The sequence below is a fragment of the Coccinella septempunctata genome, chromosome 2 (genome assembly GCF_907165205.1).
Source record: "Coccinella septempunctata chromosome 2, icCocSept1.1, whole genome shotgun sequence".
Lineage (NCBI taxonomy): Eukaryota > Metazoa > Arthropoda > Insecta > Coleoptera > Coccinellidae > Coccinella > Coccinella septempunctata.
Window position 1 is genome coordinate 44,160,416 of NC_058190.1, and position 27,803 is coordinate 44,188,218.

At 36.6% G+C, this 27,803-nt stretch overlaps 1 protein-coding gene across 2 annotated transcripts in view; it reads left to right on the forward strand.

Moving 5' to 3' along the window:
• Nucleotides 1-27,803, forward strand: part of LOC123306624 (rhophilin-2) — a 127,286-nt gene that overhangs the window by 57,409 nt on the left and 42,074 nt on the right. The window lies entirely within an intron of this gene.

A 27,803-nucleotide genomic window follows, 5' to 3' on the forward strand; every position in this document is an offset into this window, starting at 1 on the left:
GGTGCGTAAGTGGAAACTGATCGATTATTTCTCAGCCTTACTTTTACCTCAAGAAAAAATTATTTTTGCAAAATGGGGCATGTCCCTTTTACAAATCTTGAATAAAGCTGCTTTTACCTTGGCATTACGCTCTAGTTCGTGAAAGTTTGGATTCAGGAAGCATACTTCGTCGGTTGAGGTTGAAACTACGTGTTATATGAAAATTCTGAATCTGTCTGTAAAATTTCAATGATGAACTAATTCGCATAAACGAATGCACACTGAAAAATTGTACGTTTCTATGTAATTCGTCTGTTTATCCAGTTTTCTCTTTTGGGCATAAGTCAGAAAGTGTGGCATGTCTAAGCTTGCGATTTCTAATGTTACTCTGACACATTGGTTGAGAAAAACATGTGTAAAACTACTTTTCTCCATCAAAATATTAACTTCTATGGAATTACTATATTTGACGTCTTTCTGTGAAGCCATTCATCAGACATTTCAGAGGGAATTCCATTTTAAAGATTCAGTTGTCAGATTACATTATTTGGAATGCAAGAATGAAAGAGTTGGGATCAGAGAACTGTGAAAATATTTCCGGGCGTATATTTCAAATGCCAAAACTCAATATCGATCTTTTATCGAATAAGAATGGAAATGAAGAGATTCATACTAATTGGAGACAAGGGTTAATTTGGATAGAAATCTGTTGAGTTTAAATTAATAAGAAGTTCTTGATTATCGGCTGAAATATTTCGAGTGGACCTGGAAGGCACAAAATATTTGGTGCCTTTTTCCAAAATAAAACATCCTGTATACAAGGTGAGTCTTTGACTTGTACATATATTTCAACAGAAGATTTTTGAGGTTGAAAATATAGAGGCTGTTTGAAATCCACGAAAAAATGTGATTTTCAGTGATATCTTACAAACGATTTGATCGAATGGAATTATTCTAGGAATATAATTTTTTATTGTTGTGATGAATCTTCTCGAAACTCAAAATTCCATCCACACCTTCCAGTTTCTTCGTTCAAACTATTACATACCATGAAAATACCAGAAATTCAAAGAAAAGAAAGTTAAACGCTTTCTAATAAAAAAATAAAAAAAATCTATGTGAAATTCGAAAAATTTTGTACTTGGGCTGAATGCAATAACTCTGTTTAAATGATCCACAGAACACACACACACACATCACAGATATTTAATGTCATAGATTAAGCTTGTTTTCATGAAGGGAATTTTGTTGTCATTATATCTTCTGTGTCTGTAAACTTGGCAAGGTTGAAATGGATTATTTTTGGATCTGGTAACTTTTGTACGAAATGGTTTGCTAGATGAATTCGTCATTATTATTGAAAATGAAAATGAAATCAAGAGAAGAATATTCAATATTTAATATAGCAGCTTATATACAAGGTTAAAATGGTATACTTATCTAATGCTTAGGAAAAACTTCTTTGAGAGGTTTCCAGGAGTGGCATAGCTCATTATGATAACTTAAAATGGCTAAGCTGAATCGGAAAAAATATAATGGAAGAAAGTGTTTCTTTAGACCTCAAGAACTCAGTGTTGACATTTATATATATGGAAGTCGAAAACTCATCCAGTGTATAAAAGAAATCGTTTAAGTTGTTAAAACTTTACCAAACTAGGTTGCCACAAAATAAAATTTGACAAAAACTGTTCATGTTCAGGAATGCAGAAAAAATGATATTTACTAGACATTCGATTCGCTTTCATCTCCAGAATCGAACAAACAACGCGAAAATGTTTTTTTTGTTTTCGACAGAGAACTTTCGAGGAAACATCCACCATCGAAATGTGACCTCCGACTGAAGTAAATTGTCTCACAGTCCTCTTTACGGCCACGGACTAGATCGGCACAAAAGAATTCAATAACAAGACAAATTAGATGATCAATTGATGCCGTCTACTCTCGCCCTCTTCTCTCCAGCCTCCTAAAGACACACAGTTTTTCAGGTGCCCGTTCCTGAAAGAAAATCCGTTCTTTCTATCTGCCGAATCTACGGTTGATTGGAAATCTTATATTATCGGCTTCTCCCTCAGTTTTTTATCGAATTAGCTGCCATTTGGCTGAGAAATTCCGGAGAAATGGGATATCAGACATTTCGCCAGATTGAATCGTTCGTATCATTAGGGGGCGGGAAGGTTGAGGGTGGAATGTAGCACCTAAAAGTAAATGATCTTTGCAAGGGGAAGTTTTTTGTGGAAAAAATTCTCTATCGATGTTCTGATTTATATATGATGGAACTTGGATCAAGAGCAAGTGCTTTTCGACAAAAATACAATCATCGCATTCTGGAGGATCATTTTCTGTATTCAGAATTTGGGAAACAAAAAATGTACCTACCCTTCAAAACATCGACCATTATTATAAAATGTGGTAGTTAAATATTACTGTACAGTTTGATTGATTTTAAATACTTTTCCCCCTACTTCAGTTCTTTTGTTCCACTCTTTATAAAATGTGTTTTATAAGTTTTATAATAAAAAATCAATTTTCAATAACATCGTTTTTGAAACGAATGATTTAATTATAGTTGTATATATAGGGTGTCTCTAAGCAAATGCGAAGGACTTAGGGAGATGATTCCTCGATGAAAATAAGCAGGAGTAGTTCCTATAATTTTTTTTCGAAATCGACCTTCCTATCAAGATACAGCCTTTGGAACGTTATGACGAGTTGACAGTTTTTAATTTTTTTCACAAGTTATAAGAAACACTGAGTCTTGAAACTATACATAATATGAACCTCTAAGTAGATGCTACTCACACAGTTTTTTAGATCTCATAACTTTATAATTAGAGGTTGAAAATAACAACCCCTTATGATTTCCTTAAAAAAAATTGTTTTCGTGGGATAGATTCTCGAAAATAAAATTCTCTTATGGTTTCCCATTTAATTCTGGAGAAAAAAAGTCTCCTGAAGAATTTAGATACAGTCGATACTTTTCTCGGAATAAATAATAACTTACAAGCAGTATATACGAAGGTCTATGAGGCAGAATTGATGCATTTTAACGGGATGTAGTCATTCTATGGAACATTTATACAATGAAATGGAATGAACAGTTATCAGAACTTTTTGAAAGTTTTTATTTACTCCGAGGAAAGTATCGACTGTATCGAAATTTTGCAAGAGACTTTTTTTCTCCCGAATTGAATGGGAAACCATAAGAGAATTCTATTTCTCGAAAATCTATCCCACGAAAACAATTTTTGAAGGAAAATCATAAAGGGTTGTTATTTTCAACCCCTAATAATAAAGTTATGAGATCTTAAAAAATTGTGTGAGTAACATGTACTTAGTCCTTCATATTATGTATAGTTTTATGACTCAGTATTCTTTAGAACCAGTAAAAAAAATTTAAAACTGTCAACTCTTCATCGCACTCCAAAGGCTGTATCTTGGAAGGGAGGTCGATTTCGAAAAAAATTTATATGAACTACCCCTGCTTATTTTCATCGATGAATAATCTCCCTAAGTCCTTTGTAGTTGTTTGCAGACACACTGTATTTCGATACCCCTTCCCAAAATAAATTGACCCCCGCTGTATTGGGTCTATTAAATCTATAATATTGGTTCTTAAATCACTCTGATAATGTTCACATCCATTCATCTTCTTCAACTTTCGTGAATCCTCATGAACTTCAACAGCTCTAAGATTAACCTGCTTTCCTTAAATCTTGTAGGGTAACTTGGTTCTTTTCTGTTTTCGAAGATATATTTTGTGCTGGTGGCAAGGTCTCTTCCCCGATATATTTCTCTCCGTGAAAACCCTTAATTCATCAACTCTCCTACAAATATTGAGCGTTTCATCCGCAGAGCTCGTAAATTCGTCACTTTCCTGCAAAATATATTGCCGACGAGAATAATTGTAACAGATTTCCGGAGAAGCAATACTTTTCCTTACGAACTTTGGCGAAGGGCGGGAAAAAATATAGAAGTTAACGTGTTTGCGGCACCAATTAAGTCCGGGAGGATTTACGACCCCGTGTTTATTAAATCCTCCGGTGGTGAATTATGATCATGAGGTTGGCCACTGGAGATGCTCAAATTTTGTCCAAGAATTCTTCGTGTTCTTCTCAGGCGAGAAAACATAGTGGCAGAATGAAAGAAAATATGCTGGCCAGAACTTTTAAGGAAAACCCACCTGAAGATGCTATTGTGATAGCGAAACACGTGTCGTGATTTAAAAAAATTTCAGATATAGGTCCATATGAAGTCTTCTTTTCGGGACACCCTGTATGTATCAATACGACTTCTCCAACATCTGATTCAATTCGCTCTGAATTTTAACAGTAATTCAATAAGTTTTGGAAGATCAATCACGAAAAAATTCAATCGCAAAGTTGTTCTTCCAGATAACATTTCATCCTCTCAGTCTTATTGCAGCGTCCGTTCTGTTCCATATGCCGTGAGTACACGAGAATGGACAAAAAAAAAGAGCTACCGTTAGCACGATCTGTCGGCATCTCAGAAAACGGAAGAGAATCTACGGTACGCTATCACGAACGTAAAAATGGGTGATAGATCAGAGTTAGCCTTGGAATTCTCGGGTAGAATGTTTCAATCAGAAATTCAATGGCTTGAGGCCGTAAAATTAATTAGTCAGATGAATTTGGGCCGCGTTTGTCCGATATCCGTTATTATATACGATTTCGGATGGTTGAGTGAACCCATGAGACATGAATCCTTTTGGGATTTTTCGGAATTTGCTCAACTCAGACTATTTTCTCCAAAACAGGGTAAGGTATTTGAGATTCTGGTATGAAAATATAGGTTTTCGAACACGCTGAATCTATTGCGAGAAATTCCGAAACCTTATCTTTCTTCGTTCAGACGAGCGTTTAGATTTTCATCTTGTAAATGGAATTTTTCAAAAATTGCAATTCTCAATCTGCGATATCTCCTGATTTATTCGTCTGATCCAATTGGCATTTCCGGTTTTATAATCAGCATCGCCAAGGCTTTCACCCAAGCACAAAAACTCGATTTCGAATATCTCGATTTATTGGGTCAAAAATGAGCAAGGGGTTAGACCCCCAAAAATGACCTATTTGCACCTCTGCCTAAAAATTAGGTTGTCCTACTATTGTCCTAGGATATGGAGTGCATAGAAGTTGTTTAGTAGATTCCAGAAAACCAAACAGTTCACGGTTCGATACACAATTGAACTTCAGAGAGCCATTCAAACTGAACTCGAAAATGAAAAGTGGAAAAAGAAAAAATCCGATTTTCTTGTAAACAGTGTTGGATATCCGAAAGTTTGGTATGAAACTATAGGTTTTCGAATACACTGAATCTATTCCAATCAGTTTCGTGAGCCTATCTCCCTTCGTTTAGATTTTCATCGTTGAAATGCCATTTTTTCAAAAATTGCGAATTTCAATCTGCGATATCTCCTGATTTACTCGTCTGATCCAATTGGGATTTCCGGTTTTATAATCAGCATTGCCAAGGCTTTCACCCTAGCACAAAAACTCGGTTTCGAAAATTAGGATTAATTGGGTCAAAAATCAGCAAGAGGTTAGATCCCCCTAAAATGACCTATTTGCTACTCTGTCTGAAAATCGGGATGTTCTATTACTGTCCTAGGATATGGAGTACATTAGAGTTGTTCTGAAGATTCTAGAAAACCAAACAGTTTATGATTCAATGGAGATGGAGATGGAGGAGAGAGCTCTTGGAAGTCAACTCGAAAATGAAAAGTGGAAAAACAAAAAAATTATTTTCTTCTAAACTGAAATTTTAGTATGCAATATAGGTTTTTGAATACGCTGACTCTATTGCGAGCACTTTCGAAAACCTTTCTCGTTTCGTTTAGATTTTCATCTTGGAAATGGCATTTTTCAAAAATGGTAAATCTTACTGGAGAATTCGTCAGGACCTAACAGTTTTGCCGAAATAAATGAAATTCTCAGATTCATTACTAGAAGAGTTGCTCTTTCAGAATATGTATCACGTTCAAATCTACGATAATTTTCCTGGAAGATAATCGACTCGAAAGATGACCTTCGAAAAATTCCCAAAAAGTGGGTTTCAGTTAAAACTTCTTCAAGACCGAACGGTTGCGCCTAGAAAAGAAGCGAGGTACAAATAAACCTAAAATATGCCCATGTCCATGATTTCTCATCAATATCAACCTGCAACCCCTTCTGCCAAACTTGAACAATTTTATTTTACCGAAACAGTAATATTTCGGTTCTGGAACATTCAATTTCGAACAAATATCTATTATTCCTTTCCTCCCCCTAATCTGAGAATTAGAGAGGGGAGTTCCTGAGAAAATTTCCATTTCACTGAGAGCCTTTTCCTTTTTCGATCCATCGGGTGATAATGCAAGCTAAAAATCTGCGGAACCGACGAAATGAGGGCAGAAATAAGTACCCCAATCCATTCATTTTGCGTCTCGACAGTTGAGCACAAGAATGGACCACTTTCGAATGGCCTCGATTCTGTTGGGATGATCACTTCAAACAATTATTTTTCAGCTTGAAAGGGGGAGTCGGCGGGAATTAAAATTCTCCCGGCGTTCCAACATTTCTGTTTCGAATTATAAATGCGGAAACACTCGGAAACGTTATTGAGCGATGCTTCAAATGGATGAAAAAATTGATAACCCACTGCTTGTCATTCAGTGGATATGTATCCGGTCTCGCTTCAGCCGAATTCGGCAAATGAATTGGACCTTCTACTGAAGAAAAATCACATTCCAGTATTTTCACACCAGAATTTGTTTAATTTTGCAAGGTATACAGGTTATATTTAAGGGTGAGGCTCTTTTTAATAGGAGGTAGGAATAGGAATGGTCAAAATAAAGCGTTTCTCCAAAAATTACCTATACAAAACTTTCAGAATGACAAATTTAAAAAAAATCGAAAATGATTAACTATACTCAATTCACTTTTATTTTAGTACTCGGTTGGCCACGAAAATTTGACACATTTCACTCTGTATAGTACGAAAATGTGGGGTTATGAAGCTAGTCAAAACATTTTTGGGTTTTAAATCAACGCTATGTTGCCCGTTCCACGTTAATGTTTCTGTTATTACGTATTTTATCACAATGTCGAATCTCTTCGGAAAATATGTCACGAACATAATTGAAGTTTATACAAACTGATTGAAGGCATACCAACTCCAGTTATTTGCATGGAAAATACAAGAGATCAGTATAATATCTTAATATGCACAAGCTTGAGGAGAGTTTATGTTCGTTATCTTCTTTGGCAAAAGTTTGAATACGTTACATCAATTGTAGATTTAAAAAATATTAACCCAAATATGAAATGCATATGATGCAGTGGTTGGGACTGGGTATCTCCCGAAGGAATTAACAGATAATTACAAGATTGTTAAATTCTTCAACAAAAATCATCTTGCATATATATATAAATAAAAGGAATTAAAGGAAGTTTCAAGTCAAGATGAACTTCAACTTTGAACAAAAATTTCACATGAATAAACAATTAACAGGACAACTGGCGCGTATTTGTGGCTGTTCATCTTAATACATTGATATAATAATAATAATTAGGTATTTATTGCTACCTTAAGACATTTAAGTACAATGTATAAAGGAAGTCAAATGAAAAATAGAAAAATCTATTTTCGGGAACTTATTCTATGATAACATTCATCGAAAATCCTGTAGTAAACTTTTCGCATTAACTCACTCAAACAAAAAATCCTCAAATGCCACCACTTTTTTGGGTCTCCCAATAGAAGGAAATTCTTTGTCATACTCTTCATTCACAATCTTTCTGATTGTGGAAATATTCAGCTGAAATATAAGTCGTTTAGATTCAGATGAAACATTATATAAATTCTCTTACATTGAATATGTTCGCTACCGTCTGACGAATTGTGAATTTAAGAATATCAGGGTATAACTATTCGAATGAACGGACCAGAATTCTAAATAGCACTTCCAGAAACCCTGTCTCTTTTTTCAATCACTTTCGGCATTTTCGTAATAAAAATTGATATTAGTTGTGGCAACGGCACATTATTTAGTGACTTGAACGATTTTATGAAATGGCCTCATTTTGATATAAACTGACAGAGGAATACTTCGGACCAAGTTTGAAAAAATAGACTATTCGTTCAAAATCTCACCAATAAAATTCTTCGAAATTATTCCCAAATTTTTTCACAATGCTTGTTCTTGTTCGAACCCTCAAACAATCGTCATAAAAATGAGGTGAAATAGGGTAACAATGATAGCAGTTTGGCAATATGAGCACCTTCAAAAAATTTTCCTGTGACCTGATGCAACTATTCAGATTGACTCGGTACTGAACCATTCATTATCCAATCATATGTTTATATTTTCTGCACCCTGTATATATATGTAAATTCATTTCTTTCTGATGACATTTTGAATCAAATATCAGTGAGGAAATTCCTCTCAGTCTTTTTTTTATAAGGGATAGTTTTCTGCCACAACTTCTAAAATCCCATTTTTCCTCCTGTTTCGACCTCGCAGGAGTAAATAGGGGCATCAGCAGGATCCACGAATCTGTAAAAATTGCAGGAGGGTAGAAAATATTTTTCTCCTCGGAACTGGGAGACATAAATCAAGTAACAAATTGAACAAATATGCAAAAACGAAATATATAGAAACTATTATATTTCCCACTTAACTTCCACCGTTGCCCCCTTTTTACTATCGCGGAAATGTTGTCTCATGAATCACAAACACCATCCCGACCATAAAACATCCACAGTTGGAGATGACATCGCAAATTCCACAACCACATACGTTAAATTCTGATCCATGGTCAAGATAACTTTAATAACGGCAATAAAAGAGCAAATTCGAAACATGCTCCAAACACGTAGGAATTTATGAATCCTTCTTCGCGCGGCGCTGTGGATTCCCGCGAAAATTTACGATTCGGGTACTTGATTACTGTTTCTGTTCGGATTTTGAGGCGTAAATGTCATCCGAAGACTTATTTATACACGTACATTGAACGGGGAACGGCTGGAAAGACTCGTTCCGAATCAATTCCGAAGAGTTTTATGTCTTCTTCTCACTTCATCCAGACGCTAGGTCGGAATTTGTGGTTTTAATTTCGAGGGGACGCAGTGAATCATATTTCCCAGGCTGCATCGGCCGATCGGAATACGGGGGTAGCTGGAAAATATCAGAATTGAAGGCAACGAACAAGTTATCCGGAACCACCTGGAAGAAGAGCAACTGTGTCACCCATTTGGTGCTCTAAAATGATAGCAATGTTACTTATAGAATGTTCTAGTAATGTTCAAAGTAGGAAGGGCTTCAAAAGAAGGAAGATACCGAGAGGAAAACAAATAGAATTCCCCAGGACTGAATCATCTTAAAAAGTCCCCTAAAACTCTGAATATCTAATATGCATAATAAGGTGACTTTCCTATGGGTACCAGGGTGTTAATTGGGGTATTGAAAGACAGTTACAAGAAAAGGCCCGTGAACAACAATTTATACACCCTTCATCGATTTAAGTAAGGCATTCGACTCGGTGAATCGGAGAGCGCTATGGAAAATCATGGCACGTCTTGGAGTACCCGAAAAATTCCTAGCACTGTGTAAAAGCCTTCATACCAACAACACCGCTAGAATACAGCGTAATGGCTCTACAACCGACCATTTCTCAACCAACTCTGGAATAAAACAAGGCTGCGTATTAGCGCCTTTACTGTTCAATATTTTCGCCATAGCTGTATCGATAATTGCTGACATGAGCATGCCCGTAAGAGGTGTTGGGATAAGATTCAGATTTGATGGAGGCCTGTTTAACCTGAAGCGCCTCAGAGCAAAAACCCGTACCAAGTTTATCACGGAACTTCAATATGCAGACGACTGTTCACTCATCGCTAGCAGCTCAGAGGATCTACAGATAATGATGGACACCTATAAACATATATACGAAGCTTTAGGCCTTAGACTCAATATTGACAAGACCAAAATCCTGGTAAGTCCGCCAGAAAGCCTTCAAACAGATATCAGCCTGGACAATGAAACTCTAGAACAGGTCGAGCAGTTCAAATACTTGGGAAGCTTCATAAATACTAGGGGTAACCTTGACACGGAAATACAAAACCGTATCAATTCGGCATCACGGGCATTCTGGAAGCTAAAGGACAGAGTGTTTCAAAATCACGACCTCAATCTGAAGACCAAGACAGCTGTTTACAGAGCAGTGGTCCTCCCAACGCTTCTTTACGGAAGCGAAAGCTGGACGCCCTACAGGCGACATATTAAACAGCTTGAACAAACGCAACAACGTCATCTAAGACAGATAATGCACATCAGATGGTTCCACAAAGTTTCGAATGCAGAAGTCTTGCAACGCGCGAGTTGTACAACAATTGAGACTCAAGTAACGAGGGCCCGACTCAGATGGAGCGGCCACATTCTGAGGATGCAAGACACAAGACTCCCCAAAATGGCTCTATATGGCGAATTCACTGAGGGAGCCCGGAAACCAGGAGGCCAGTATAAGCGGTTTAAGGATACACTACATCAATCCCTAAAATCAGTTAATGTCAATCATAACTGGGAACAACTAGCGTTAGACAGGTCACAGTGGAGGTCTTTGGTCCACAGTTATAATGGAGAATCGAGAAGGATACAGCGGCGGCCAGATCTGGTTGGTGACTATCCATGCCCTGAGTGTGGAAGGATCTGCAGGTCACGGTTGGGTCTCTTTAGTCACAGGAGGGCACACAGTCGCAACTAGCACTAAGAAATTACAAGTCTGTTCGAATTTTTTTTTTTTCTTCTTTTTGTAGATCTATTCCCGGTAACGGGATACAGCAATGATGATGATGATGATGAAAGAAGTAAAAAGCTGCTGCATCTTCTTATGGGTATGCCAAATTTTGGCGTTGTCAACCTTTATTAGAGCAAGATATACTGTTTCACACAAACTATAACAGAAATTTTTCGAAAATTTCAAAAGGTGCAGATTCTTATTGACCAAATGTTTATTCATGAGAAGTCAAATGTTTCTTCTCTTATACAGGATTTCCCGGAAAATGAGAAACGTTTCAACCCCCAAATGCAGTATCTATGAGTTCTAGATTCTGATTCATGAGGTGTTTTTCAAATTTGAATGAAAATTAAAGCAATAAATTTTGAATGACGATAGCTTTCATGATGTTTCAGAAAACTACAGTCAAATATCATCCGATTTGCAGGATCGTATCACATAAATTTGGACAGTTTTTGAAAGTTCGCGAAAGCACCCTGTATACGATTCATTTCATGATTTCTTCGATATCTGCGTAAACTGTAATATTCATTTATGCAATTCCCCAAATAATATTGCAGGTTGTCGAGGACTGATTTTTCTTCTTGATAGTGACAATAATTGTTTCTCTCGTGTCGATTTTTAATATCCTGTTCCTTTGGCAATATTATTTGGTGTATTTAAAAAATGAATCTTTCAGTTTACGCAGATATCGAAGAAATCATGAAATATATCGTACAGGATGATTTGGCGAAGTTTTAAGAACTGTCCAAATTTATGTCATACGATATTTCTTTGACTCTGACAAATATTTCAACAGTAGATTCTTGAGGTCAAGGGAACACTCTTTTTCTTCATCATTTTATCCGAATCGGCTCTGTTTTAAAGATACAGGCTGTTGAAAAACCATAAAAAAGTGTATCTCACAAACGGTTTCATCGAATGGGATCAATTTCCTTCAAGTTTTTCATTTATTTGATGAATCTTTTGCGAACACAAGATATCACCCACGTCTTCCAGTTTTCTCATTATGTCGATTACGTAGCATAAAAATACCAAAAATTAAAAGAACCCAACTTTTGAAAACTAAGATAGACGCTATCAGTATCAATAGTTGAACGTATGGTAAAATAAAAGTATTCTTCATATTTTCTCGTATTCGAGTAATTTGATGTTCAAAAATTAAAAAGTATCTGTGAAATTTGAAAAACTGGGTACTTTGGCTGAATGCAACTCTGTGTAAAAGATTCAAGATGTGTAGTGGCAAAGATTCACCTAGTTAATCTGAAGGTGATTTTGTTTTTCCAGGGGTGGTATAGCTCATTATGAAAACTTAAAATGGCTATATCTTTTTATCAGGGCCGAATTGGAAAATATGGTGAGGAAAAAAAAATTTTCTTTTGACCCCAAGAATCTACTGTTAAAATATTAATTAGTACGAGTCAAAAACTCACCCTGTACAGGGTGCGCAAAATTCGTTGTCTACTGAGAGGATCTCAAAAACTATAACAGCTAAGAGAAAACGGACGACACATTATCTAGCTCTTTTTTCCTGACTAATCCAAATCTGAAAACAGAATCGACCTATCATTTCAAAATTTTGAGTTATATGAATTGAAATTTTGACTTTTTTGTCTCTGAAGTAACAGATCTGAAACTTGAACCTTCTTAGGCACGTTTATACGTAGAATCTACTGACAAAAGTTTTTTTCCAATGCAAAAAAAACAAATTCAATAAAAGTTTGCATTTGAGAAAACGAAAATTCGCCTAATGATTCGAAATGAAAAAATATTTTGAGCTCGTCAGTGGATTCAACGTAAAACAGGCCTGTAGAAAGTTCAAGTTTCAGATCCGTAACTTCAAAGACAAAAAAGTTATGTTGACTTTTCGAAATCCTCAAAGTCTCATTTTTTGTTAATAACTCGAAAACGAAGAATCGTAGGAGGCTACGGTTTTCACCATTCTTGGTCTCACTGAAAAAGAGCTGGAAATGTGTCATCCGTTTCCTTCTAGCTGCTATAGTTTTCGAGATCCCCTCAGTAGACAACGAATTTTGCCCACCCTGCACATACATACATGCTTCACGTAACTTTCCATCTATTAGCAACGTATCATCGCCCAATTTCTGATAGATTTCCTCATAAATCATGGCCTATGATCCAATCTCTGGCACAATCGCAGAAATGGACGTCTTGCAAGATCAATTCCTATTGTTTTACGAGGAAATAATGACTCCCCAAGCGACCATAACCAACAGAATTTACGTGATCGACCTAGTCTGCCAACCAGCTGATTTCGATGATTTAACGATCCACCGCGGTCAGCCAACGATGATGGACTCCTCGTTTTTTTTAGCAGGTCGGTGAAACTTTCTTCTGCTAATGAAATTTAATCAGCGCCGCTGCGTCATGTCAGACGGTTAATTCGGGAAGCCAGACGCTTTTACTAAATTAGCTCGGATTGAGATTAGCGACTACAATTTGATCCTAAATACGTTCTTAAGTCGTCTGCGAACGGAGGGAAAAGCGGAGGATTGGAAAGTTTGGAGGTTGGAAAAATTTTCCATTTCGCATTAAGTCGGGCGTCCTTAATGGTCAATTATAATTAAGGCGAAACTGATTGCTGGTGGCTAGCCAATCTTTGATAAGTATATTTATGTCAAACATCGGGACGCTTCGTCAATACAGGGTGAACCATCCATAACTTTCCACCCCGAATTTTGAGCTTTGGGATGGAGTAACGAAAAAACGCTCAGACAGGTCACATTTTGTTGAAAGAGGGACAAATAAGGGTGTTCAAATGAGTTTGATATCACTACCCCTCTAGCCGCAACCCCTAACAGATCTCATTTTTGAATAGGGAAAAGGGGACCTTGTTGGAAAGGAAATTCAATTTTCTGCATTAGTGGATAGGAATACTGAGTCACTCTGTATTATAATAAAGCGATGAAAAAAATACTCTTGCCTTTCCTTTCCTTTCATCAAAATTAGCGCACTTTGAAATACTAATCGACCACAACAAAAAAACTGCCTTTGATCTAGTGAATTCATTCAAAGTTAGATACTCGCACTGCATAACATGAAATATGAAGTGTTGTTTTACAATCCTATTCTGAAACCGACGCCTAATGACAAACGTTTTACCGGGGACATAAGGTTGAAACGAACAATGGAATTAATCTCTCACGCCAACTCTCTTCTTTTATTTCCAACTACCTACCAATGTGAGGAGTCGGATAGAGTCTCTTTCTATACTGAATGGGTCTAGCAATACAACAGAGTTCATAAGGGAGTGTAACAAAATAAATCCATGAATTTCATGAAACGCGAAAGCATATTGATTTTAAACGATGAAAAGACTAAAAAACAAAGCCTTATTCATACACACCGAAACTTATTTCATGCAGCCATATGATCCTGACATAAATTATGAAATTCTTTTACTTGTATCGTGGCATTCGATTCCATACCAATGTCGGTACCCAAGCGTAAAATTTGCGGAATGCAATGCGATAGGATTGTCATCTGCCTGAGCGGAATGAACGCTGTATTCTCTTAGGAGACTGATCAAATTGACAATTCGAACCTAAACCGGTAAATCGATTCAAACACTTCGAGCATCATGTGGGTCATTAGGTGAATGAGAAACTTTGAACTCTAAACGTTATTCCCATGGTTATTCATAAGGATTTAGTTTTGGTTACTTATTTTCTGGAAGAATGTTGCATTTGGATCAGTGGGAATTATTCATTGGGTAAGGTATGGTCTGCCTACCAGCCATAGTGCGATGTTTCTGATGTGTAAGCAATTTCACCCAGAAATCTTGAGATAAGTCCCCGTTTTCGACACCCCATATCTAAGAAGGGGTGCATATTCGACGCCCGAAGAAGGTACTGGTTTTCGGACAAGGGACCACTATTTTTACCACATCTTGAGTAAACTCACGTGTATGATAAAATATTTTCTCTGTGATTGGAAACTGCACACATTAACACCTCTCTCAGGAATGCTAATGAATGAATTCAATAACGACATCTCGGAGAATATCCGTATTTCCTCCTACATTTCTGAAGGATCAAGTCTGGTGGAAATAACACAAAGTGATATCTTGTGCTCGTTTTGAATCAAATTGTTCGCAGTCAGTTCCATAGCTCTGGGCGTTATGGGGAAATTATACGTAGGTCATCTAACCATTAAGATGAGAGGCCTGTAATTTTTCGTTCTAGAAGCCTTAATACTGGCAATCACGTCCCACTCTGAAAATTATGCATATTAACCTCTCCGTTGTTATTTTTTTTCCATGGAAGTAACGAATACGACTGGCTCTCGTGTGTAATTTGGAGGGAGGGCCTTTAATTTTGTGAATCATGGGAATTTTTGGTAATGTCAGGTAGCAGGTGCGAGGAGAAGAGGCTTTGATACAGTAACTTCTGATTCTTCTGAAAATAATTCACTTGGTTCATGATTCATGAGAGATTTGGGAATGATGAGTGTCTGACGAAAGAAACAAGTAAAGTAAGGTAGGCAGGTATACATAGTGGATGTCATAAATCATACTTATAAACACCTTCTACTGCTTGAGAGATTGTCACACATCTTAATTATTTGTTTCCCTTGCGATCTCCAGGAAAGTTTCAGTTGTACTATTAACAAACAGGAATGCTGATAAAAATGTACTATATGAAGAATAACTGATTCAAAATGGGGTGAGTAGAAATTTTTGCGACAACCAGCATCAACTACCAAGACATACCACCCACAAATTTCTATAGTCCTTTCAAGAATTATTATTACATCCCAGTAGGCATTGAAAGTCCAGATGCAGCTTATTTGCTGGTCACAAAATATCTCCGATGATTTCTGCAGTGCCAATGGCAGAACTAAAATACAGGGTGAGTTTTTGAATCGTACAAATATTTCAATAGAAGATTCTTGAGATCAAAAGGAACACTTTTTTCCTTTACTATCTTTTCCGAATCGGCTCGGTTTTAAGGATACAGGCTGTTGAAAAACCATAAAAAAGTGTTATTTTCAGTTCTATCTCACAAACGGTTTCATCTAATGAAATGAATTTTGGAATATAGTTTTTCATTTATTTGATGAATCTTTTTGGAACACAGAATATCACCCACGTATTTCAGTTTTCACATTATGACCATTAAATACCGTAAAAATACCAAAAATTCAAAGAACCCAACTCTTAAAATTACGTTGACGCTACCTAATGAATATTCGAATGTTTTGCAAAATAAAAGTATTCTTCATATTTTCTCGTATAATGCGCTGTTTTCAAGTCATTTGATATTCAAAAAGTATCTGTTGATTTGAAAAATTGGATACTTTGGCTGAATACAACACAAAGAAGTGTAGTGCCACAGATTTAGCTGGTTATTCTGAAGAAAATGTTGTTTTTCCAGAAGTGGCACAGCTCATTATGAAAGCTCAAAATGGCTATATCTTTTTATCAGAGACTAATCTCTTGTTTCTTTTGACCGCAAGAATCTACTGTTGAAATATTTGTACGAATGAAAGATTCACTCTGTATATTTCAGCAACAAGTGCCTTCCATCTGAAGTTCGGGCTTCTCTGGTAAACTACTGAAGGTAACTTGAAACAACTTGGTACCAAAATTGAGGGACAATTATCATGGTTCAAATGATTCGTAAATTAACCCCGGGTTTCATAAATCTTGATCGAGGAATCAACGCTTGATTGACGAATACACGTCAATTTGTTTTCAATCGATAATTCAGTCATGATCATTCAGAATAGTATTCTCCGATCAAATTATGATGTTCATACGTCCATTCAATTATTTTCAATTGCTACTTCTTCAATATACTCATAAATAAAAAGGTTTCAGCGATTTCGTTTTAGAAATCTAGTGACTGTCAAATCGTTGATCGGACAATCAAAGTTTTATGAAACCCGCTGTAATCCTCTAAACAACGCCCATAGCTGCATTCTGTAGGAAAGACCCCTCATTAGTCCTTGATAAAATTCGACTTCATTCAAGATTTTCGAAAGGTCATTCAATAGAATAATTCACGTGGGATGGACCTGAGGTCAGCAGCAAAAACGTCCGTATAAATCCAGATGGAACGCATTCTCCACGTCCTACGCATATGGGAGGAGTATCGGGAGCCAAGGAAAAAACACAACCCTAAATCTCTCCGAGATATTCGGCCCCGGTCAAAAACGACAAAAGACGTTTTTATAGGCGACCACTCATGAATTTTTCCGAGACCGAAGACTGCACGGCTGGTTTTTTGGAGGCACGCCATCAATCCCCTCAGGCAACTGTGGAATCCACTGGCTGACCCCGTATTGTTAGAAATACGTGACCATCAATCTTTCCGCTGCGTCCTTCTCGATCTACATGTTGTCGGGAAGCCGCGGACAACGGATGAGATTCATCGATTACGGTTCCAATCCAGAATGCGCCGTATATATCTCTCCGGAGATTGGAAATTGGTTTCCTGTTGAAGTTGATGTGACCCCGCCGGTATGTTGTTATCGTTATAGGTTTTGGTTTTGGATTACCGATGATGTGTTGAGGGCTCTCGAAAAAGAGGGGTTAGACCAATTAAATGATCCGTTTTGAATGAAAGCCCAGTACCTACGCTGCCTGAACAAGTTGAAGTGAAGGAGGTTCGATACAAAATTGACTTATTTGTAGAGATGAAATTAATGGCCAATTATGAAGGGTGAGTCTTTGACTCCTACAAATATTTCAATAGTAGGTTCTTGAGGTCAAAAGCAACACTTTTTTCCTATACCATTTCTTCCGATTCGGCCCTTATAAGAAGATATAGCCATTTCACAACTAAAAGCTGAAAGAATAGCAGAGGATGTAATTTTTTTTTAATGTCGAATAACTCGAAAACCGAGGGACTTTTACTGAACATAATACATACCTCAACTTCCTCTACCCGCAGGCACCATATTATCCATTCATTACGCCACACCTTCTATAATCAGTATTGATAAGGCTTCAACCCCAGCACAAGAACTTGACATCGAAAATCTCGATTTTTTTGAGTCAAAAATGAGCAAGTGGTTAGATAGGTTGTCCTACTATTATCCTAGGATATGGAGTACATAGAAGTTGTTTAGTAGATTCCAGAAAACCAAACAGTTCACGGTTCGATACACAATTGAACTTCAGAGAGCCATTCAAACTGAACTCGAAAATGAAAAGTGGAAAAATAAAAAATCCTATTTTCTTGTAAACAGTGTTGGATATCCGAAAGTTTGGTATGAAACTATAGGTTTTCGAATACGCTGAATCTATTCCAATCAGTTTCGTGAGCCTATCTCCCTTCGTTAAGATTTTCATCGTTGAAATGGCATTTTTTCAAAAATTGCAAATTTCAATCTGCGATATCTCCTGATTTATTCGTCTGATCCAATTAGGATTTCCGGTTTGATAATCAGCATTGCCAAGGCTTCCAACCAAGCACAAAAACTCGATTTCGAAAATCTCGATTTTTTGGGTCAAAAATGAGCAAGGGGTTAGACCCCCCAAAAATGTCCTATTTGCACCTCTGCCTAAAAATTAGGTTGTCCTACTATTGTCCTAGGATATGGAGTGCATAGAAGTTGTTTAGTAGATTCCAGAAAAGCAAACAGTTCACGGTTCGACACACAATTGAACTTCAGAGAGCCATTCAAAGTGAACTCGAAAATGAAAAGTGGAAAAATAAAAAATCCTATTTTCTTGTAAACAGTGTTGGATATCCGAAAGTTTGGTATGAAACTATAGGTTTTCGAATACGCTGAATCTATTCCAATCAGTTTCGTGAGCCTATCTCCCTTCGTTAAGATTTTCATCGTTGAAATGGCATTTTTTCAAAAATTGCAAATTTCAATCTGCGATATCTCCTGATTTATTCGTCTGATCCAATTAGGATTTCCGGTTTGATAATCAGCATTGCCAAGGCTTCCAACCAAGCACAAAAACTCGATTTCGAAAATCTCGATTTTTTGGGTCAAAAATGAGCAAGGGGTTAGACCCCCCAAAAATGTCCTATTTGCACCTCTGCCTAAAAATTAGGTTGTCCTACTATTGTCCTAGGATATGGAGTGCATAGAAGTTGTTTAGTAGATTCCAGAAAACCAAACAGTTCACGGTTCGATACACAATTGAACTTCAGAGAGCCATTCAAACTGAACTCGAAAATGAAAAGTGGAAAAATAAAAAATCCTATTTTCTTGTAAACAGTGTTGGATATCCGAAAGTTTGGTATGAAACTATAGGTTTTCGAATACGCTGAATCTATTCCAATCAGTTTCGTGAGCCTATCTCCCTTCGTTAAGATTTTCATCGTTGAAATGGCATTTTTTCAAAAATTGCAAATTTCAATCTGCGATATCTCCTGATTTATTCGTCTGATCCAATTGGGATTTTCGGTTTGATAATCAGCATTGCCAAGGCTTCCAACCAAGCACAAAAACTCGATTTCGAAAATCTCGATTTTTTGGGTCAAAAATGAGCAAGGGGTTAGACCCCCCAAAAATGTCCTATTTGCACCTCTGCCTAAAAATTAGGTTGTCCTACTATTGTCCTAGGATATGGAGTGCATAGAAGTTGTTTAGTAGATTCCAGAAAACCAAACAGTTCACGGTTCGATACACAATTGAACTTCAGAGAGCCATTCAAACTGAACTCGAAAATGAAATGTGGAAAAATAAAAAATCCTATTTTCTTGTAAACAGTGTTGGATATCCGAAAGTTTGGTATGAAACTATAGGTTTTCGAATACGCTGAATCTATTCCAACCAGTTTCGTGAGCCTATCTCCCTTCGTTTAGATTTTCATCTTGAAAATGGCATTTTTCAAAAATTGCAATTTTCAATCTGCGATATCTCCTGATTTATTCGTCTGATCCAATTTGGATTTCCGGTTTTATAATCAGCATTGCCAAGGCTTCCACCCAAGCACAAAAACTCTATTTCGAAAATCTCGATTTTTTGGGTCAAAAATGAGCAAGGGGTTAGACCCCCCAAAAATGACATGTTTGCACCTCTGCCTAAAAATTAGGCTGTCCTGCTATTGTCCTAGGATATGGAGTGCATAGAAGTTGTTTAGTAGATTCCAGAAAACCAAACAGTTCACGGTTCGATACACAATTGAACTTCAGAGAGCCATTCAAACTGAACTCGAAAATGAAAAGTGGAAAAATGAAAAATCCTATTTTCTTGTAAACTGTGTGTGATATCCGGAAGTTTGGTATGAAACTATAGGTTTTCGAATACGCTGAATCTATTCCAATCAGTTTCGTGAGCCTATCCCCCTTCGTTAAGATTTTCATCGTTGAAATGGCATTTTTTCAAAAATTGCAAATTTCAAACTGCGATATCTCCTGTTATATTCGCCTAATCTAATTGGGATTTCCGGTTTTATAATCAGCATTGCCAAGGCTTCCATCCTAGCACTAAAACTCGATTTCGAAAATATCGATTTTTTTGGGTCAAAAATGAGCAAGGGGTTAGACCCCCCTAAAATGACCTATTTGCTACTCTGTCTGAAAAGCAGGACGTTCTATTACTGTCTTTGGATATGGAGTGCATAGAATTTGTTTTGAAGATTCTAGAAAACCAAACAGATGATGATTCAATAGAGAATTGCAGTACAGAGAGCTCTTCGGAGTCAACTCGAAAATGAAAAGTGGAAAAACAAAAAAAATTATTTTCTCCCAAACTTTGGAAGATATTTGAAATTTTGGTATTAAAATATAAGTTTTCGAACACCCTGAATCTACTGCGAGCAATCTCGAAAGCCTATCTTCCTTCGTTCAGATTTTCATCTTGGAAATGGTATTTTTCGAAAATTGCAAATTTCACTTGAGATTTCGTCAAGACCGAATAAATGAGCCGAGATGGATGAAATTCTCAGATTCATTACTAGAAAAGTTGCTCTTTCAGGATATGTATCACATTTCCATCTACGGTTATTTTTATTGAGAGAAATACTACTCTAACTGTGACTATCCAAAAATTTCCAAAAAGATAGAATCACTTAAATAATCGTCAACATCGAACAGCTCCATCGAGCTCGATAAAATTTTCAGATTCTCAACTAGAAGAGTTGCTCTTTCAGAATATGTATCACATTCCCATCTACGGTTATTTTTATCGAGAGAAAAACTACTCGAACTTGACCATCGAAAAATTTCCAAAAAGATGGAATCACTTAAATAATCGTCAAGGCCGAACGGCTGCATCGAGCTCCAGAATTTTCAGATTTATAACTAGAAGAGTTGCTCTTCAGAATATGTGTCACATTTCCATCCACATTTCAGTCCCTTTAACTTCCAAGGTCATTCTGCAGTTGCTCCTGAAAAACTTCCATCCCCCCACAAACCTTTTCCGAGGTCATAAAGTGCACTTCAGCTAAAAACATTTTCACATTTTTCCCTTACTATCCACGGAAAGTTCCATCAATGTAATAAAGTTTTTATCACCTCCCCTTGGTCTTTGTCACTATTATTCCGTTCCGAGTTTCCTTTCATTCGCCTCCCCAAATCTGGGAAAAACTCATTTTCCCCTTAAATTCCCATTTGTATTCATTCACTTCTTTTCTTGCCCTTTATACGTAAATATCTGAGGGAGTTGGGGGAATTCGTATTTTTACACGAAAAAATGTTTTACTCGGTTATGTACCGTTCAGAGGTTCCATAATGAAAGAAATATCGTTTTTTCACGGGAAAGTGGGGCTAATAGATGTTCTGAAAGGGAAGTAACGAGAAAAGATCATTTCCACTTGAAAATAATGAAATGGAGGCTTTTTATAATGGCCTGGGGCTTAATTGACGAATTTATACGAATAATTTTCAGGGTGGAAATGCTCAACAGAAAATTCAAAACCACTCGATTTCTTCAGTTCTGTTTTTTCTGTAATTCTACTGATAATATACCTCCGGAATAAGAAAAGAAAATTTTTCAGAAAAGCTTATTAAAATTTCCAACCCACAATGAAAAAAGCATCACTTGTTTAATACACGAGAATTTAAGAGAGCTCTGTGCAGACATACAGTCCCAGTATGAACAGGGAATTGTACATAATTGTCAGAATTGGCTACTTGTGAGTTTGAACTGACAATTATATATAATTGAACTGACAATTATATATAATTGTCAGTTCAAACTGCCAATTATGATCCAGATCTAACTGCAAATACGAATGTATAATTGTCAGATCTTGCAATTATATATGTAATTGTCAGTTTAACTGGCAATTACTTTGTATTATTGTCAATTTGATCTGGCAGTTATGCATATTTGTCAAATTGAACCGACAATTTGAATTATTTTAAGTTAGAATTGTCAATTATACGTAATTGACAGTTTAAAGTGGCATGATACATGATTGCCACTTGATGCCGAGAATTATAAACTATTGAGAGTTCAAACTGCCTATTATATATATACATAATTGACAGATCAAACTGGCAATAACTTATGTATAATTTTCAGTTAGAACTGCCAATAATTTATTATTATATTCTTCCTGCAAAGCTCGGCACTTTAGTATGAATTAATGTAAAAAACATCCTCAAATGTCAAACATTTTCGCCTCCTCTAATAGTTCTTTTTCAGTTTCCAAGTTTCATCTCTTGGGTGAGTTTTGATCTATCATTCCTCAGAATCCACTTGATTGAAAACATAACTTATTATTGTGATACCTAATATTTTAGGTCATGAACCTCAAGAGCTGAACAAGAATGAATAAATATTTTGACATCACGACCCAATGTCCTCGTGATGCACTTAGCTTTCCCTCTAAACGTGTGCATCGAAGCCAGGATCAAGACCTGCAATTCACGCATCTGCTAAAATACCATAATAATGAGCTATCGACCAGCAATACTGCTATGAGCAATGTATCGGTGATATCCCGATAATGAGATGCAGGTGCTGTATGTATCTCTAATTTGTGCAGAATAGATCTGTAACACGGATAGAAACATTACCTACTGTCTAATCGTCAAGAAAGTTGGTATAATCGACTATTTCCTGTTTAGGGAAGATATTATCCGCCATTTCCTAACTGTTTAATAGCGGACTAATCGTTTGTCGAAGGAATAATAATTCATGAGAAGTGTTCACTTTGTATAAGTGAAATAAAACATAGATATTTATTAGTTCTACTATGATGAGCATGTCATGTATTCGTGTGTAAAAGTAAGGGACAAATGACCCTAGCCAAAATCTTTTTATACTAGGTATCCTTATTCACTTGGAAAAATCTTTCGTTGATACTTCTTCGAACACATCGAGAACTTTTCAACAATCTACAATTTCATCTTCACTGAAGTTAATTTTGTTTACTTATATTCTATGTATTCCACGACTTATCAATTTTCTTTTCTTTCAGGTGAGTGAATACTTACATCATCTTCTGTAGACCTTTCTTTTGTAAGTATGAAATATTTCAATTCGAACAGCCATATTTTTAAAGACTAATACAGTTATTCACTTAGAATTTCGTTGCTCAGATTCAGATATTTTCCTTTCCATGCAAATAACTAGATATAGAATCTCTCTGATCAGTTTGTATAAAAATAAATTATAATATGTTCATCACAGATTTTCGAATTCATTTATTTTTTGAAGTAAATTCACATTGTGAGAAATACGTAATTACATACTAAGGCCCGCTACTTTCACCTTCGAATGAATTTTGACTCTGGTGAATAAGAATCTGTCAAATAATTTTTAATCTGAAGGATACCTCATTTTGGTGCTTTCACATGACATTATTTGACGAACAACAATTCTATGAAAACACGGTATACTACTTTTCACCGCATGGAAATTGCCATAATTCCAACTAGAAAGCAAATATTTCGTGAAAATCACCCAAAGAATAACCATACATCAAGAATCTAAAAATTTCAACCAATAATGACGTAATTCGATCTATAACAAATAAACTCTGATTCTTAAGTTTCACTGACAACTATATTCGATGAATAACACTATCTGAAAGTGAAAAGACAGCATTTTTACTTATCCTAAGAATAAGCATATTTCGCAGGTGAAATAGGGAATACCCCTTCTGGCGAAAATGATGTATTTTTTATGGAATATCTTTGAAACGTCACATTTTGAAATAACCATTTCAACCGTTCCCAAAAAAAATTATTTTAAGCACTTAAAAATGAAAAATAAAAATAGGTATTTCAAATTTAAAGCGTTTCATGTGGATTGCACAAGTTGGCAACATCGACTGAAATATGCCTTGATAATAAAGGACAACAAATACATTATCTTGATGAGATAGACAAAGATGTCTATGAAGTCTGCGACGAACGAGGAAGGTCGTAAAATTTTATGGGATTTTTATGGCCGGTTGCAGTTGAAGCTCGCCAGTAAGTAGGCGCCTGTAGATCAACAGCTGTTATTTTATAAACAAGCTGATTGGACATTGTTCTTTTCATTGTCTTGTATGCGTTGTTGCCAAATCGTAAACTCCGCACAAAGCGATTTAAATTTTAAAACCCCATATTTGAAGGATGATTTTGAATAGTTACCGCGGTGAATTTGAAAAAATCATGAATGAAACTCATAATTATTCAGTTTAAACTTGTATATGCTGTGATAACCCAAATTGAGGAGAATTCCCCATTACCGGTCCTCGAGACTTTCACGTAAAACGCACGCCGTCATAACCTCACATTTTCGTACTATACAGTGAGGAATGTGTGCAATTTCCATGGCCAACCGAGTGCTCTTATAAAAGCAAGAAATGAATTTCTTACATTTTTTTAATGAGGCATCAAATGTCATAAGGACCATATTTGTCGCAGCCATTGATTGTGTTTTACTCGTGTAATTCGTGTAGCTCTTCTCTTTGAGTATAGACTTAAACTGAGGATGAGGATCGTGGATGCTGACCACCTGTAATATGCTAAGTATCGCGTTTCTGCCCATTGACAAGATCGTATATATTTCAAAATCTCGTAGCGTTCCTGCGTCTCTGTGACACCACAGGTATTTCAAAATGAATCGAACATTGGCGATATTCCTTTTGGTCGTGTTCTTCAGCGCATGGAGTGATGGTAGATAGCAACGTGGAGCGTTGCACTGATCCAACTTACAATAAATCGGTGCTTATCTCCTGAAAGTTATCTGAGGCCGGCTCGGGATGCGATTCGGAACAATCGAAACGATAACTTATGTGCCTCTCAATGGACAAATGCAATTATATCAGATATGGGCAACAGATGTAAAAGATCTGACCCCGTGAGATCGTTTGACCGCGGAGGAAATTTTATGCTGTACGTGTGGGGTATTATGGATGATTCTTGCGATGTCTTTGGAGGATACTTCCACCTTGAGGTTTAATGTACTCGGACCATGCCACCTTCTGAATGAGAAGGGGACTTTTTCAATTTTCGTTGAAACTTCATGGGACGCACGGTAGAATTGTAATTTTTTTATTTTTGGTCTTAGACATCAGTCGAAATTAAATGGCGTTTGAGAATTAATATCCTGCTGTAAAATTGCATTGGGTGGATAGACTGTATGGAAAACATTCATGCACATAGTACGAGTCGCTCAATAGTCATGCAAAATTCAATGAAAATTGGAAAGGATTGCAGCTTTCTTCGATAATCGTGGTTTTATTGAAAATGAATAAATAAGCGATATGTGTCAATTCCTTGAAGCTAAGGGTCAGAACTATGATGTAAGATTCTGAGAATTCTGTTTTTGATCAAGAAAAAATGTTTATTTGTTCTTCGAGATCATCGTATCAAAGAGCAACTAATAACGTTCTGCCACCTTATTTGTCCGGTTTAACAATATAGGGTGACAATTTGAAAACTTGCCAGTCCAATTATGTCACGACAAGGATGATTTCAGAGAAAATGCCGGAATAGATCAATTTCTATTCGTAGGGACATATTTCGAGCAGCATTGTAAGCCAAAATCTAACCCTCTATTCTCTATGAAGAATATCTATAGGGGTTATAGCCCCTACACCTAGGGTTGAGGAGGTTTCGGCTCACAATTCTGCTCAAAACATGTCCCCCTCAACTCAAATAAAAATTGACCCATTTCGGCATTTCCTTTGAAAACTTTCTTGTCGAGACATAATTGGCCTGGTAAGTTTTTAAATTGTCACCCTTATGTGGCTGGCTTTAGAAAACTGCACTCTGTGTCATCTTACAAATTTCAGCAGAATCGGTGGATGATAAAACTATATAAATTGTGTAAAGTTGTCATTCCAAATCTTATATGTATATCCCTTCTTTCTTTAAGTTGCAAAATGGCGAAAGCGTTTCCAAATCACCTAATTAAAATTTCATCGCAATGATTCACAAGAAGTGAAAAGTTGATATATATACTAAACAAGATTTTTTTCAACTTTTCAAAGATATTCTCTCGCAAAACATCCTTGAACGAATACAAACGAGATTTATCAAATCTATCCTATCAATTATAATTGTATTGTCAGTAGAATATGTTTGTTATGATCATTTAATACCACGATTCTTGAAGAAAACAGTTACATTTACTAAGTACTTAAAAATGGGTTTTTAAAATTTAAAGCGTTTCGTTTCTATTGTACAAGTTGACAACATCGTTGCGTTGATAATAAAGGACAACAAATACACTATCTTGATGAGATAGACAAAGATGGCTGTCTATGAAGTTCGCGACGAACGAGGAAAGTCGTCAAATTTTATGGGATTTATGAAAATTCCATAAAATTAATCGGCCATAAGGCCGATTGCTGTTGAGGCTTGCCAGTGAGTACGAGCCTTATGATGTCTTCAAATCAACAGATGTTATTTTATAGACAATTATTCTTTTTATTTTCTAGTAGGCGCTGTTGCCAAATCGTGAACTAGAAACGAAGAGATTTGAATTCTGAAACTTCATATTCGAAGAATGATTTTGAATAGTTTCCGCGGTACATTTGAAAAATTCATGAATGAAACTCATAATAATATTCAGTTTGAACTTGCATATGCTGTGACGACCCATATTATGGCCATAGGTTGCGTTTTGGGCCAAATAGTCAAACTACTAGAGGTACCTCATAGTTAAAGACGAGAATAAAATTCTGAAACCTCCAGATGCTGTCTAATTTATACAGTGATTCCTTCTTTTCGTAATTTCCGGCATTCTACACGATCAAACACGAGGAAGCCAGTCTGGAATCCTCTGGATACCTGCCCTCCCATCAGGAGACGTACATAACTCTCCGCAGCTATCTACCGTGATCTTTAACTTCCATAACTCATGGCCTAACGCAGTTCCTCCCACAAGTTTTCGCACACGTTCAATCTCGTATGTTATCGGCGACAGAACTTTAACCATAAATCGGCCGCTCCCGTTCCGATATTATGGTAATCACCCCGCCCACTCGGTGTACCCGCATGTGTTAAATAATACTATTACGATACGGTGCACATCCGCACGCGGCGGTGCGCGTTTCAGTACGCGATTTCGCCGATTGCACGCGAAGCAGCGGCGTAGGGGGCACGGTCGGCCGTGGGCAAGGTTGGGACTTCTATTTCTGTTGGAATTTTTCATATGTGGAAGTTTCGTGGATTCTTGGATGATGGTTTGCATTGATCGTATTTAGCGTCGTTTGAATTATTTATACTAAAGGCGCAATAGGCCCTTCCACGAAAGTTTCAAGATCAACTTATCTGTAGAATGCATGGTAAAGTCAGATGAAAAAGCGCTCTATTCGTCAGTAGAGCATGCAATCTATAGTTCCTGTCGTATTTGTGGTTCTTTATAAGAGCCCTTCGCACCATCCGATTCTTTACGGCGGGTTTTTACCGTCATGTTTTTACCGTCAGGTTTTTGCCGTCAGGTTTTTACCGTCAGGTTTTTACCGTCAGGTTTTTACCGTCAGGTATTTACCGTCGGATTTCTGCCCCTTCTAGTTTCTTTTTCATTTCCAAATTCATGACAACGCATTACTAAAAATACAGAATTATTGATTCATGCAGTAGATGCCCGTCCCAGAATCATTGATCACAAAATCAGAACGAAAATTCGACCTGAATAGGTGTAAATTTACTCAGG